This window comes from Sinocyclocheilus anshuiensis, unplaced genomic scaffold (assembly GCF_001515605.1).
Source record: "Sinocyclocheilus anshuiensis isolate Anshui unplaced genomic scaffold, SAMN03320099.WGS_v1.1 scaffold999, whole genome shotgun sequence".
NCBI classification, from domain to species: Eukaryota; Metazoa; Chordata; class Actinopteri; order Cypriniformes; family Cyprinidae; genus Sinocyclocheilus; species Sinocyclocheilus anshuiensis.
Window position 1 is genome coordinate 821,686 of NW_015544197.1, and position 15,123 is coordinate 836,808.

The following is a 15,123-nucleotide window of genomic DNA, read 5'->3' on the forward strand; positions in this document are numbered from 1 at the left end:
ATTCTGTGTACTGAAAGAAGTCTGGCAGATTCCTGTCTGTGATAAAAAGAAAGCCTGAAGTGTCAGTACTGTTATCACTCACTTTTGTATCTGTTTGACTTCATGTATTGCTCACAAAGCCATGAGAACCATTGGTCTTCATAAACTGTAAATATGGCCTATTTACAGTTACTCGATAACATTTCTCCACATAATTTCAACACAAGCCACTATTGTGATTACTGTACAGCTGTTGTGAACTCATGCCGATTGACTGTCATTCAGACGGACACTGAAAATGAGTGTGGGATTTGAAATTTGTGGCATTAGGATGACATTTTATGACAAGTTCATAAACATCTCCTATAAACATGAATTACCAAATGTTTAAAAATGAATGCACCATCGAATTTGTATTTTAAATATCCTGGCCTATTATTTAAGTACACTTTCAGTCTGTATAAACTCTATCTCTGTTAGCTGCCCTTGAGAATGTTGTATATCAGTCATGAGGAACCTAGCATCTTCACACGATGAATGTCTATGTTGCAGACTGACAACACAGAGTCATTTGCTGTTCTTTAACATTTAACAGACACAACCAGAAGAGACAAAGCTGGTATGTATTTAACGCCTACAGTGCTTCATACTCATCTCCTCAACTGTGGTGAGAAAACCAGACTCTCTGTGGTTTGATCTGATGTTTCGACTTTCTTGCATCCCACGTCAAATTTACCATCACGTTCTCATAGTTTATGAGAAGTTGGTATGATTAGATTTTTGTTAAATTTAAAGACATTTATAGACATATTTAGTAGGTTAGTTTCAGGCAGCAGATGCATAATGCTGACATATATGGGGTAGATCAGGTTTAGACTGAAGCGTGGGCCATGCCGTCTCGAGGTTTTGCATGTGAGCTGATCAGCACAGGATGTCACAGCCCAAACAGCAGTGGGCGGGGTGGGGTGGGGGATGATGTAGAGTGGTGGAAGTACTGCTGCTTTGCCTACCTCAGTAACGTGTGGGTATGCTGTCAGGCAGGGCCTGGCATAGGGGGTTGGGTGAAGGCACACAGCTGCCACATTGATGCCATAAGCATCCTCATACAACCTGCTGAAGATGCATATGTCATGCTATAAAGTTTTTGGTTATTGATTCTTCATTATAATGGCCATTTATGTGACATTAGGTTCACACAGTAAAAGGTCATTTGCAATGGTCACATTTAATTTATTCATTTGTATTTTGGTGTAATCTAATATACTTAGGTTAAATCAATGATGTTAAATGATTATTTGATTTGAATAAAATGCATTAATTTAGATGTTACCACATTAAGCACATTTTTGGGTTTACAATTTTTTTTTCAAGAAACAATTTTCGGACCCACTTACAGTTAAGTGTCTTTAATAAAATGTAAGAATTTTTTTGGAGTGTAATATGCATAAAGTTAAAAAAAAAAGATTAAGAGAGCATCAGAATAAGTGGTCTAACAATAATGCTTTTTAATATTACACAGTGTTTTGAAAGAGTTAAATTCTTCTCTTTCAGTAAAAGCCTGATATGTAAGAGTGTGACGGTGGGATTTGATTACTTGAACAGCACCTGGCATCTTTTTCAGCAGATTTGAAAATTGACTTTTTAAAAGGAACAAATTAATCTACAAGAGCAGCTGAAAGCAGCAGCAGTCCTCATGGAAATTAGCACAGTCACTTGGGGAAAGATCTTTAGTGACTCAGAGACAGTGGCAGGAAACTGGTTGCATCACACCTTGGAGGGCTAATAGAGTTTTCAAGTTTCAGTTTATGAGGTGAGTGCCAAAAGTGGAGTGGAAATTTTTCACATTAGAGTAGGTTTTAGCTTATGCGATCAGTCGGTGATGAATATAACATGTTACAGTACAGAACGTTAGTATGTGTTGCTGCAAGTGTAAACCTTTTTTTTTAGCACCTTTTACACATATTCTTCTTCAGGAAAGAGGGTTAGGCCTAAGTCACCTGCATCACCCTACCCTGAAATAATGTTGCCATGATGCCATCAAATGATTCAGTATCTCTGAATACTCTCTTGCTTGATCGCAATTTAGCACTAAATAGTTCTTCTGACCTTGCCGTCACTGGCTCTTTTAGTTTCTTTAGAAAAACCTCTTGCAAAAACAACAACAACAAAGTCTATCCGAGGCCAGTGCACAGCTAGTTTGTGCAATTAAGAGATATATGGCAGGCTAAAAGCTAGATGTGTTAAAGGAAGGAGGACCTGCTGAGGAGCTAAAAAGCAAAAAGAGGGGGGAAAGCACAAGAATGAGAGAGAGAGAGAGAGAGAGAGAGAGAGAATTCGGTGTTTTGGAATTTTTCTGTTGTTCCCCCTCAAGTACAGAATGTTTTCTGAGTCCTGCGCCACCTGGTGGATTGCAAAAAAGAGTGAAAACAGTCCTCTGACATGTCCGGCGGTGTAAATTACGCACTCGGTCTGTATTTGTAGTGTTCATTATGTAGGTTAAGACTTTATGAAGCGTTTGCTTCGTCCTCCAGTTACAAACATCACATAGATCACGTTTAACCTTTGAAGCCTCCGTTTGAAGCAACAATAATGACTCATACTTTTCTCATTTCTTTGTGCTTCAGAGAACACAGAGCGGACTGGAAGGCAGGACACCAAAATGTGAAAATATGACTCCTTTACTTTATAATCCCACCCCTTTAGCACCCTCTAAACCTATCATGAACTAGTTTTAGAAACAGCCCATTTGTTGTTGTCATTGTCTTTAAGTGTCAAGGGAGATTGGGCGGGTTTGAATTTGATTGTGCGGGTAAAAATTGGCTTGGGCGGGTGGACAAAATTTGGGCTGGTTTGGGGTCAGTTTGGCGGTTTTCAAACATATAAATTGCATAGGCTAATTGTTTAACAAACAAGTGTGCATGTAGCCTACTGCATCCAATCAGTCATCACAACGTCACTAAACACACACACACACACACACACACACACACACTGCAGAGACGCTGGTGCTGATGTAAACGTCGACAGCCGCACTTATCACGAGGGCTCAGCAGACAGACGTTATGATTCATGAGTGACAAGTTTTTAGCGTGATAAGTTATAACGTATCTGATTTTGAATGAAGTAGGCTATGACTGTATATTCAAGTAATCACAATGCCTAAATAGAAGTTAGAGTGGGAGAGTGACTCAACTCTCAAAACGTGAATTAGGCTATTGTGGAGTGAGATGACACGAAGGCTCTATCACTGCAACTCCGAAATCAGAGCACATTTGAATGAATCAAAACCTAAACTAAATATCTCGGTTCATACGATCCAGTCTTTTATCTTTGAAACGGTCCAGATTGATAAACCCTTGAAAACTGCTAGACTTGATTAGTTTTGACTGTGCAAAGTTCTGTATTATGTTCTACAATATGAACGTAACAACAGGCTTTCTCTAGTTCTATGTAAAATTATAGAGCGACACGAAGGTAAGCGCATTGTTGTTATTTTTTTTTATTAGGCTAATTGACTGACATTGAAAATTATGCATGTTGTTTCGAGGGTATCGGTTAATTTCTTGATCGCCGTTTTGACAGTGTCTGCTTGCATATTTTTTATGCAAAAAATACATTTTTTTACCTGGGAAATTTATCTAACGTTATATGTATATAATCTTGTTGTCATTATTTTGTTTTAAGGAGTTTAAACGGCCCTTATCAACCTTGATTTACATATTCCATCACATTATTTTGACAGTTAAAGTTTTGGGCGGTTTTTGTGAGCTTTTGGGCTGGAAATCGTCCATCCAATCTGGCAGCACTGCAAGGGAGCTGGTTGATCATTATCGGAGAAATGCAGTAAGTAGTCTGTGCTCTGTCTTGAGCGTTGCAGCGTTCAGATCCGCAAACCGAATGCCACAGACGCACGTGCTTGAAGATGCGCTTATGTTTTTGTTGCCTTTAAAAATATATTAGCCTATGTATTTCTGAAGGCTTACATGTTGTGTGGTATTAAGGTTATGTACTCTCACTCCTCCAGATGTAATTAGGCGTTAATCTCCGGGAGAAGATATCTCGAAAACATTAATTTAAGCGCCTGCTATTTCCTTCTCTCCACACCTTGCCTTAAATTGTGGCGCAAGACTAATTTCTCGAACGGCCTAATCCCTTTAAGAATCGCGTTTGCGATATCAAGCTCTCTTGTGGAATCGGGATTTGGAGAAATATGTTGGACTAAATTTTCGTGCCAAAAAGAGTCTTTCTTATCATTTGGTGTAAATGGGACTTGCTACAACTGGGAATAAAAATGCTACATTAATTTTTGAGCTCATCCGGAGGAGTTAGAGATCTCAATTACGCGCCATTTAAGTATTAACTTTGTCTGAGATGTTTCTCCTAAAATACACAAGAGAGAGAAACATTAAAGGGCTCTTATTCGTGATTTTTCTTTCCGAAGGTACATGCTCAAATGATTGATTTTTTTTATATGTACATTTCTAACCCATTAGATGGTCATGATACATAGGCTACATACATTATAAACTGCATATATAATACATATATAAAAACATGTGTCGTGTGTATTGAGATATACACACATAGGCAACTGTGTGTGTGTATGTATGTAGCCTATGTATGTATGTGTATATATATATATATATATATATATATATATAGATGTATTTTTTACTATGTATTTTCTCAATGGAATAACATGGTTAACAGTTTTTGCATAGTTACCTTAATTAATTTCAGCAAAAATAATTAGTGGAAATGTAAACATTTATGCGTCCCAACAATAGGCTTAAAATTAAGATATTGTACACAGGTCTAGGTCTTATTCATTGGTTTATCAATAAGAGTTTGCATTCTTCAAAGTGAGAAACATCCACCAGTATATGGTAAGACAAAATAGGCATAATTCTAAAGCAAGTTGGATACCTTATTAAAACTGCATATGTGAGCATACGCAGTGCCAAAGGTTTTTTTTTTCTCAAAGCTTTTAAACATGCTTTCATCCATCATCCAGTTCAAATCTCCTGCCAGTGCATGCCAAATCTCTTTATTTTTCATCACTGTTTAAGGCAGCTTTTTTTTTCAGAGCTTACTGCTGGTTAAAGTGAAGAGTTTGGTTTGCCCAAACGTTTCTTAAATCACAGAAGTCAGGATATCAGGAAATCCAATCTGGACGAAATGCCTCAGTGGAATATCCATTAGGCCTGTGGAGGGGTGTGGTTCTGTGTTGCCTGTTTTTGGCTCTCTCCCTCCCTCCATCAGAGGGAGCAAATGGAGTGTAATCCATGATAATGTGGATGCAGGGGCTTTTGGCCTGGATGAAAGCAATTCCACCCAGTCCCAGAAATCAGCCCCTCTAAAACCTGATTTTACTTGGATGGTCTCCAACTTTGACCAATTCTAAAATCCCAAGATGTAGATAAACATGTATTTCCAGAAATGTTTTAATAACGTATCAATTTACATGGGATTTTGCGAGAGGATTTGCAGCAGTTTATTTTGTTGGGTGGGTTACAAAATCCATGCGAAAATACATATTTTAAAATGTATTCCTTAAATCTACGGCGGAACATTTTCTGTGCGTCAGAGTTTTATGCAAGGTTTAAGACTGCTTGAACTGCAAAAACGATCAGTCCAATGTTGATGCAGATTATTGTTATTATTGTATAAGGGTATCACTTTCGTAAAACACATGATCACAGTTTAGATGTGAAACAGAGGGCATGCATTCTCTGTTGCCAGGTAACTCACATATCTCTGTTGGAACAAGTTGTAATACCAGCTCTCTGGTAATACAGTACTGTAGCTTATTTAATTTCCAACCTTATGAAGAACTTTTATTAGACATGTTGACTGAGAAGTTTCAAAGCATTTATCTCGTTTATGACCATGTTATAGAAGATCATGAAAAGTTTGTTTTTTGGTCTAGTTTTCTGTAAGTGGATTAAAAATGAGTGCACTGTAAACAAATGTTATCCATAAATATGAGGCAATTTTTTAAACTCCAGTGATGCTAGTGATCTGAACTTTGTGAGTTAGGTTAAAATTAATGTATTGTTCTTTCACTTAAGTGCAGCAAGTGGAGGTCCAGATGGCATCAACATATGGATTTTGCTCTGCCAGCATTCAGATTGTGTATGGAGCAAGCCATCAACACTTACTTGTGCTGGATTTGACTCTGACTCCCTTAAACTGCTCTGCTAATGTTTACAGCAAACAGATCAGACAGAGTCAGTGTCACTTCTGTGAAGCTGCACTCTTTTGGCATGTTTGCTGCTATGGCGAGAACCTATGATCATTATTGGAAGAGTGGTGTTGATCATCTTCTATGAGGGATATCAGTGCAAATAAGGCATAATTAGCCCAACCGAGGTCTCGTAAAGTGTAACACTAATAGAGATTCACATAGGGACCCATATACAGTGGGTACGGAAAGTATTCAGACCCCCTTCAATTTTTCACTCTTTGTTATATTGCAGCCATTTGCTAAAATCATTTGTTAATTTTTTTTCCTCATTGATGTACACACAGCACCCCATATTGACAGAAAAACACAGAATCGTTGACATTTTTGCAGATTTATTAAAAAAGAAAAACTGAAATATCACATTTGAAGGGGGTCTGAATACTTTCCGTACCCACTGTATGTATACAGAGTTCAGTGACTCTATCTGCAGGTTTTATAGTTACACCAGTAGGAGGCGACAAGTGACTGTCATTTAATGAGTCATTTGAATCATTTACTCAACCAATTAATTAAACAACTCTGATTTATAGAGGAACAAAAGCAGCACGTAATTGAATTATTGATTCAACTGATTTGTTTAAAATAAATAAAATAAAAAATACAAACGAAACACCACTGTGTGTTGTATAGTGTATACTAGCACACTGTGGTTACATTTACCATTGCTTCGTGAAATTTCGGGGGCAAAATCCAGTCATTTCAATAGGAATCCGCGTGATTGGGAGTTTCACATGAAGGTGCATGTCCACTGGCATGGAGCGAACTGGTCAGAGTGAGTGGCAATTCATTCCAATGTCAATTGAGCTTCATGCTTATGCAATGAATTGTGGGATTAATTGAATACGCTCATTCTGTCGTTCTGTAACAGGTTTGAATATCTTGAGAGTATGATTTTTGCATGAAAAGTGCATAGCTAAAATTAAATGTATGTCACTTTGGTCTCTGACCTCAAAAGAGATGTGGATAGTTTATCTGTATGCAGAAACAGAAATAAATTCATGTACATGAACCAAAGCTAAAGTAAGTAACCTTGTCTTGATATTACCAGCAAATCGTGGTCAAGCCAAGGAGAGACAAAACCGTGATTATCCAAAATAGCAAACTCAAATCAATGTCAGATCTGTGCTATGTTTCATAAGCAGCTTCTTGTACATTTGTTCTGTACAGCAGATGATATGCCACCTTGTCTGCTTAAGCATTCAATTATTTTATTAGTCCCTGCAGAGAAATTTGCCTTGGCAAAACAAGGTTTCTGTTACAAATACTTTATTTAATAACTTAACCTATAAAGGTGTCAGGCAAAATGTATACATATTTACTTTCTGTACTTGTACTTTCCCAGTGGCATCAGCTTTTTACAAGGGATGTGTTCAGAACCAGACACAGTTTTCATAACCTGCCAGGAAACCTTGCTCAGAATTTGAGCATTTAGTTTTACTGATAAATTGCTACACATACTAGCACTATTTTATTTTGAACATCACCACGGACCCCCGTCCTGGCAGTTCCTGGACCCCTAACATCAGCGTAATGTTACTCCATGAAGTCCATTAACTTCATAAATTCTCAAACTACACATAAGCGTTTATTTCATCAACACACATACTCATCATAACTACCACAATTCTCACCATTTTGACTACATTAAACTAGCTGAGCCTTCAGAGAATTGAGTAGTTAGTACTTCAGTAGCTGTTTTTTTTTTTTTTTTTTTTTAACAGTCATCAGTATATAAAGTAAAATAAGCCTTGTGGACCTCATACACTTATTATATGCTGTTTGGAAAACAGAACTTTGACTAGTCATAAATGAAATAATTCAGAGGGGTTAAATCCACCATCTAAACTCAGCAGACCTTAATGCATCAGAGTGCACAGTGGGTAGTCTTGAGCACGAAAGGTCCTTCAGGAAGTCTTTGTGAATGTTGTGTATGTTGGAGCAGCATTTCCGATGTGAGCACATGAGTGGAAAATGAGCTTTAACTAAGCTTGTAAACATGACCATCTCCTCCATGGCTTTTAATCAGCTTCATGACTGTCCCACTCCAGAGAATTAGACGAGATCTTTGTAGCTTAAGTAGTGCTCGCATACAGATGTACTGTACATCAGTAAGTGCATCTGCAGTGCTGTTTTGCATTCATATCTGTCTACAACATAATTTTTTTTACACACAACATAGAGTGAGAGCTGATTGTTTTATGGATATCATTATGTCCATTACAAATGTGTACATAAAAAGGAAACATCCCATGCATCAACCACATTGTCTTAAATTCGTGATTCAAAGCACTTGCATAATAACTAATGCACACAGATTCCAGGTGCAAATTATGCTTATGGAACACTATGGTTATGTTGTTATGTCACTGTAGTAATGCGTGCACATGCTTGCTATCTCTCTATGATTTATTTGATTAGTTCTGCTAGAACAGTCAGCTTTCACATCATTTACAAATTAACTAAGCTTGTGCTTGTACAGAATATCTGTATTCAGAGCACAAATATTTGTTCAGCAGCTAAAATAGAATCTTTTTTTTCCCTCCCACACTTACCTGCGACTTTCACTGTCATGTTGCTGAAACTTGAGATATTTCCACTCTTTATTCATGAGCTGTTATAAAAAAATCCAGTTGCTTTCATTTCTCCAACAGTTATTCCATTATATTGTCTCTATGCGAGTTCATGGTCACCCAGGTCTAATGCTTTTTGATTTGTTAATTTATCACAGTAAGCAATGTTTTGAAATTTCCCTAAGCCCACTTGTAATAAAGTATATTTGGCAGACAAATATGAAAGGGGAGGGAGCCCCTTTTTAAAATGATGTCAAATACTTGTGAATTACATCAGAATGAATAAATAAGAGGGTCAAGCATTTTCTCTTAAGACTGTGTGAGCTAATGCCAAGAAGAGAAAACACTCAATCTAAGATTAAGAGAGTGCAGAGTCCAAACAGCTTCAGGCACTTTCTTTCTATTCTCCGCTTCTCTCCTCTCTGGTGCCTACTTATTTTGCTCACACACTTTACATTCTTATCATATTAAAAATTCATTTTATCTTGAGTAATGGGGCAAGCTCTGGCTTTTTCTTGTGAATTTTCCCAAGTGCTCATTTCAGGTAGTTTCTCTTTAAAGGGATAGTTCACCCAAAAATAAAAATGAAAACTCTCATGTTGTTCCAAACCTGCGTGACTCAGTTTCTTCTGTGGAACACAAAAGAATATGTTATGAAAAGAGGCTCTTTTTTTCCCCATACAGTGAAATTCAGTGGGGTTCACTGTTGTTTTGGACCCCATTGACTTTCACTTTATAGGCAAAAACAGTTCTTCAGAATGTCATCTCTTGTGTTCCACAGTAGAAAGAAGCTCCTATAGGTTGAATGATGTGAGGGATTGGTAAATAATGTCATAAGGTTTATGGTTCAACTAAGCATTCATGACTTTTGAGGCTTTCAAGAATTACACTGAAGTGAGCAGATGGTTGCAGCTGATATTTACTAATTTGTGACGAGGCATCTGGCATTACTAACCTCCACTTACCGATTAATCAATACAAGTGCACTACTAATAATGTAAAAACAGTTATGAAACGACATTCTATGACAAAAAAAAAATGCAAGCTTTGACCTGTAAAAAATTTAGATTTGGAACCCTGACCTCTCCCAGTGTTTCAGTGTTGGTTTACTGAGCGTGTTAAATAAGGAAATTGCTCTGCTGGCATCTCTTTCGTTTTCTTCCCAATTAATGCATTTGCTTTTTATTAATTTCCTTTGGACTACTTTACTGCAAACCCAGCAGAAAAAAGAAACACAGTGCTGCTGGGAGTGTGAGGTCACAGAGGAGAGTAAGAAGGAAGGTAGTTAAAGAGACAATTCTCACCGTGTTTCTGCTGCATGGAATGGGGCATGCTGGGAGATGAGGGATTCTCAGCAGTTGCGAGGAACCCCCTGCTTCACCACGTCTCAAACTCTGGAGCAGGAAGTGGGACACCCCTGGACAGTCCAAAAGTTGCCAATGCGAGGCAGAAGTCTCTTGAGTCACAGAACTCAAATGTCGGTGATGCCTTGGGGGAAGCGGAGGACATCCGGAGTTCAACGAGAAGAAAGAAAGCGGAGCAGATTGTGACAGCTCTACAGCGGAACACGAGGATCGGTGGCAGTGGAGCTCTGATTGGCAGGAAAGCTGGCACGCGGCAGAGGGGCTCAGAGCTGAGTGTACATGCTGGCAGATGTTGAAGATGCCTGGCTGGATTGGGGAAGGCTAAGTAGGTGCTGATTCCTGCCGTCTCTTCCTTCTTCCGTCTTACAGGCAGTCAGCGGCCCCCAGCATATCCCGGCGAGCCGGAGCTGTCCCTGGTTGGATGCGTTTGCGAGTGAGTGTGTGGAGGAGGATCGGCGTAGCAGAGATCTGAAGCGAGTTGACTGAGCGTGCTCAGCACTACAGAAGAGGTCCACAGGGCATCGGTGGCACTCTAAGCTGATAGGCCAACAGCGATCTAGCGTGTATTGTTTGGTGTGCGGTTACTTGGTACACTTTCCTTGAATGCTAAAATTAAGGAGCGTGCTTCATTTCTTTTTTGGTGTGGAGGGGGGAACCCTACAGATTAATTTATCCTAGTAATCCCAGTCTCTCCTTTGCTCTCTCTCTCTCTCTCTCTCTCTCTCTCTCTCTCTCTCTCTGAGGTGAAATCTGAAATCTCATTGAGTCGCATGAACTCTAGACCTTGCGATATTCCCATTAATATGGAGCAGCTCTTGGGCTCCGGGCCATCTGCTAGATTACAGTCTTTCATATACAGCTGTAACACATTGTTGTATAAACTGAGCTTTTATACAACAAACATTTCAGTGTCCTCTAGCATTAATCCACCTAAGCTCATCTCAGTCCACAGAGCTGGATATTGCTCTTTATAACTCTTCTAGCAATGGAAGCTGATATTACATCACTCCAGATGTCACATTTATTCACCCCTGCTATTCACGACAAGCATCTTGTCTGCATTGGACTGAAAATTGGAGTGGTTCACTCAAAAATGAAATTGTGTCATCATTTTCTCACCCTCATGTCTTTGAAAGCAGTGTGGTTTTTCTTTCTTCCATGGAACACAAAAATAGTTATTTAAAGCAAAGGTCATGCTGCTCTTTGCCATTAAATGAATGTGAGTGGTGACCAAAGCTCTCCAGGCAAGATTTTCTGTGAATAATGGCTAATAACCAATTGTATGCCTTAAGAAGATTTGGAATATAGAGAACAAGTCAAATGGACCATATTTATAGTACTTTTTTGGTCCTTTATGGAGCTTGACATCCACTGGTCCCAACCCATTTTCAGTAATTTTATGGAAGAGATCATCTCTAAATATCATCTACTGTGTTCCATGAAAGAAAAAAAAAAGTTATTTTGTAGCTTTATGATTTATACTTGGCTAGGCATTGCATAATTTAGCAATATAATGTTCTTAATAAAAGTTATAATTAAAAGTAAATTATACCATTTATGTATTTAGCAGATGCTTTTGTCCAACTTACATTGTATTCAAGGTATTTGTTTGATCAGTTCATACATAAGAATTGAACCCATGATCTTGGTGTTGCCAGTGCCATGATTTACTGTTTGAGCTTCAGGAACATGTCTAAAAAGACAAAAAAGTATATCTTCATACCACTTTCATTTATGTCTGATTGATACTGAGAAGAAAATAAATTGGATGGTGCTTGCATGTGACATCACACATTTACATTATGAGCTTACAAAAATGAAAAGACATGTTGTCTCAGACTTTGTGTCCAAAAACTTTTAGTGCCTTACAGGAAGTGCTGTCATGCTTTCAGTGAGATATTCTGTATGGCTGTGTGCTAGCAGAGACACACATACATTTAACATTTGAGGTTGAAAGGTCAGAGATGTTTCCAGATGTGCTTAAGGTATCAGAAAACATGGCTTGTGTCAAAATGTGTTCTGACAGCTGCCTGTATCTCTTACACATCTGATGTTCTGGATATTATTGATGTCCTGATGTTCTACCATATTTTTGTGTTTTGTATAAATGTGTGCCTTTTTTTATCATTTTGAGAATAATGCATTTTCACTAGACGGCACTTTTCGGATGAATGCGTTTGAATTTATTTATGCCTATGTTAATAATTCTTGAATATCTGACCCATTTCTTTAGATTTACTCTCGTGACTGAATGTTACATCAAATAATTATATATGTAGAATGAACATGGTGTGTATGTGGGTGTTCTGGAGTCTGTATGTTAGGCATAAAAAATATGTCGGTCAGTGAGCCTTTGAAGTTAGTATTTAAAAGACAAATGACATGAATAGATTTTCTTTTTGAGGAAATTGCCACAGATACTTGCAATAGATTTTCAGAGAGTTCTAAATTCTTTTGTTGCTTACTAGAGCAAAACAAAAAAAAGTCCTATTCCTTTTATTTATTTATTTATTGTCTATTATCCCTATAGAAATGGACTTTCTGTGATGACGTGCCATGTGGCCAAGTATGGTGACCCATACTAGGAATTAGTGCTCTGCATTTAACCCATCCTAAGTGCACACACACAGCAGTGAACACACACACACCGTGAACACACACCCGGAGCAGTGGGCAGCCATTTATGCTGCGGCGCCCGGGGAGCAGTTGGGGGTTCGGTGCCTTGCTCAAGGGTACCTCAGTCGTGGTATTTAAGGCGCTGTATATTCACTCCCCCCCACCTACAATCCCTGCCGGTACGAGACTCGAACCCACAATCTTTGGGTTATGAGTCCGAGACTCTAACCATTAGGCCACGACTTCCCTATCAATATGTTTATTGATAACATATAAACATTTCGAGACAGACCTAACATGATCTTTGAGGCTGTTAAGTGGTATTATATGCTTTTAAATGTGTATTTATTGGAAGAATTTCACTGTAAAATACTACATTTCCCACAATCCTGCGGCAGCTCCACCAATCCGAATACTTGCCGCTATAATTGCGGCAATTAAGCTCCAATAACCCCCATAAAACAAATTACAAATTGTTATTATTCTTACATTCTCATAGATCAGATTTTTGTATTTTGTAACACTAATACCTACTTCCAATGTGGTATTTCATAATTATAAGCAATTATTTATAGCCAATAGTTTTATATTGTATCATCATTTCTGATTTATGTCATTTGCAGTGATTCATTGTCTCCTTTTTCCAGTTTTCAAGCACTTTTTATTTGCTTTGAATTTATGCTTTTAAATGTGTATTTATTGGAATAATTTCACTGTAAAATACTACATTTCCCACAATCCTGCGGCAGCTCCACCAATCCGAATACTTGGTATATAATATAATTGCGGCAATTAAGCTCCAATAACCCCCATAAAACAAATTACAAATTGTTATTATTCTTACATTCTCATAGATCAGATTTTTGTATTTTGTAACACTAATACCTACTTTCAATGTGGTATTTCATAATTATAAGCAATTATTTATAGCCAATAGTTTTATATTGTATCATCATTTCTGATTTATGTCATTTGCAGTGATTCATTGTCTCCTTTTTCCAGTTTTCAAGCACTTTTTATTTGCTTTGAATTGCATATTGTAATGTTATAATTAAAATCAAGTCTTGAATGCCTTATGGAAATGGGGAAAATGAATGGGAAAAGTGCTTCCAGAACAAAGGTCACTGGAAAAATGGAGAGTCACAATTGTGCTATATTAAAAGTCATTGGTGATTTGTGCCATGCCATGCAGTGTGCAGAAAACTATTTTCTTCAGCACAGTTGTAATGAGAGAGTTGGTGAACAGACAACAGCAGTCAATTTGATCTGCTCCTGTCCTGATAAAGTTGTTTACTTGTATCCCTCTTTTTGCCCAGGCATAGCTGAGTGACTTTTGTGGTTCTCTCAATTCCGAGGTGTCTCATTATAAACACCATCTTTTAAATATTTTAAACTCCTTTTGTGTAGATGTTGTGTGTGCACACTGCAAGTCTAGAGACACTAATTAGTGCTGTCATAAACACTCCCACATGCCTGGGTGTTCACTTCACATCACACAGGGCAAGTGGGTGGCGCTCCTCCCTCTGAGTCTCCGGTCTCAGACAGAAGGTTTGGCAGACTGTTACCAATGACCTTTATCAAATCATACAGTAATGAGTTTGTCAGCTTATGGTAATGGGACTTTGCGTTAGCATTGTACGTGAACATGTAATGTATTTTGTGCCTTTTATTGATCTATTTAAATTAAAGGGATCATTCACCCATTTTCTCGTGTCGTTCCAAACCTATAAGACTTTTGTCATCTTTGAAACACAAATGAAGATATTTTTGAATGAAACCTGAGAGATTTCTGTTCTTCCACTTAAGTTCATAAAGACATTGTTAATGTAATCCATATACTCTATATGTGTAGATCGATTTTTATTTGTGAATAAAAGCCTAAATGAAATCTGTTCATTATACAAAGCGATCATGTCTTTTACAAAGACTTAAAACATTAAACCGCTCAGTTCATTTGGATTACTTTTATGATATCTTTATTACATTTTTGAAGATTCAAAGTCTTAGATGCTTGTACTTTCAATAGAGGGACAGAAATCTCTCACAGGCTTTGTTAAAAATATCATCAACTGTGTTTAGAAGGTCTTTTTTGCAATGACGTGAGGGTGAGAAAATTATGACACAATTTTTCTTTTAAGAAGGAACTAATATTAGTCTTTAAAGGGTTAGTTCACCCAAAAATGAAAATTATGTAATTAATTACTCACCCTCATGTCGTTTCAAACCCGTAAGACCTTTTAATTTAAATAAATTAAGATATTTTTGATGGAATCTGAGAGCTGTCTGACCTTCCATAGATAGCAATGCAACTGAAATGTTCATTTTTGGGTGAACTAACCCTTTAAAG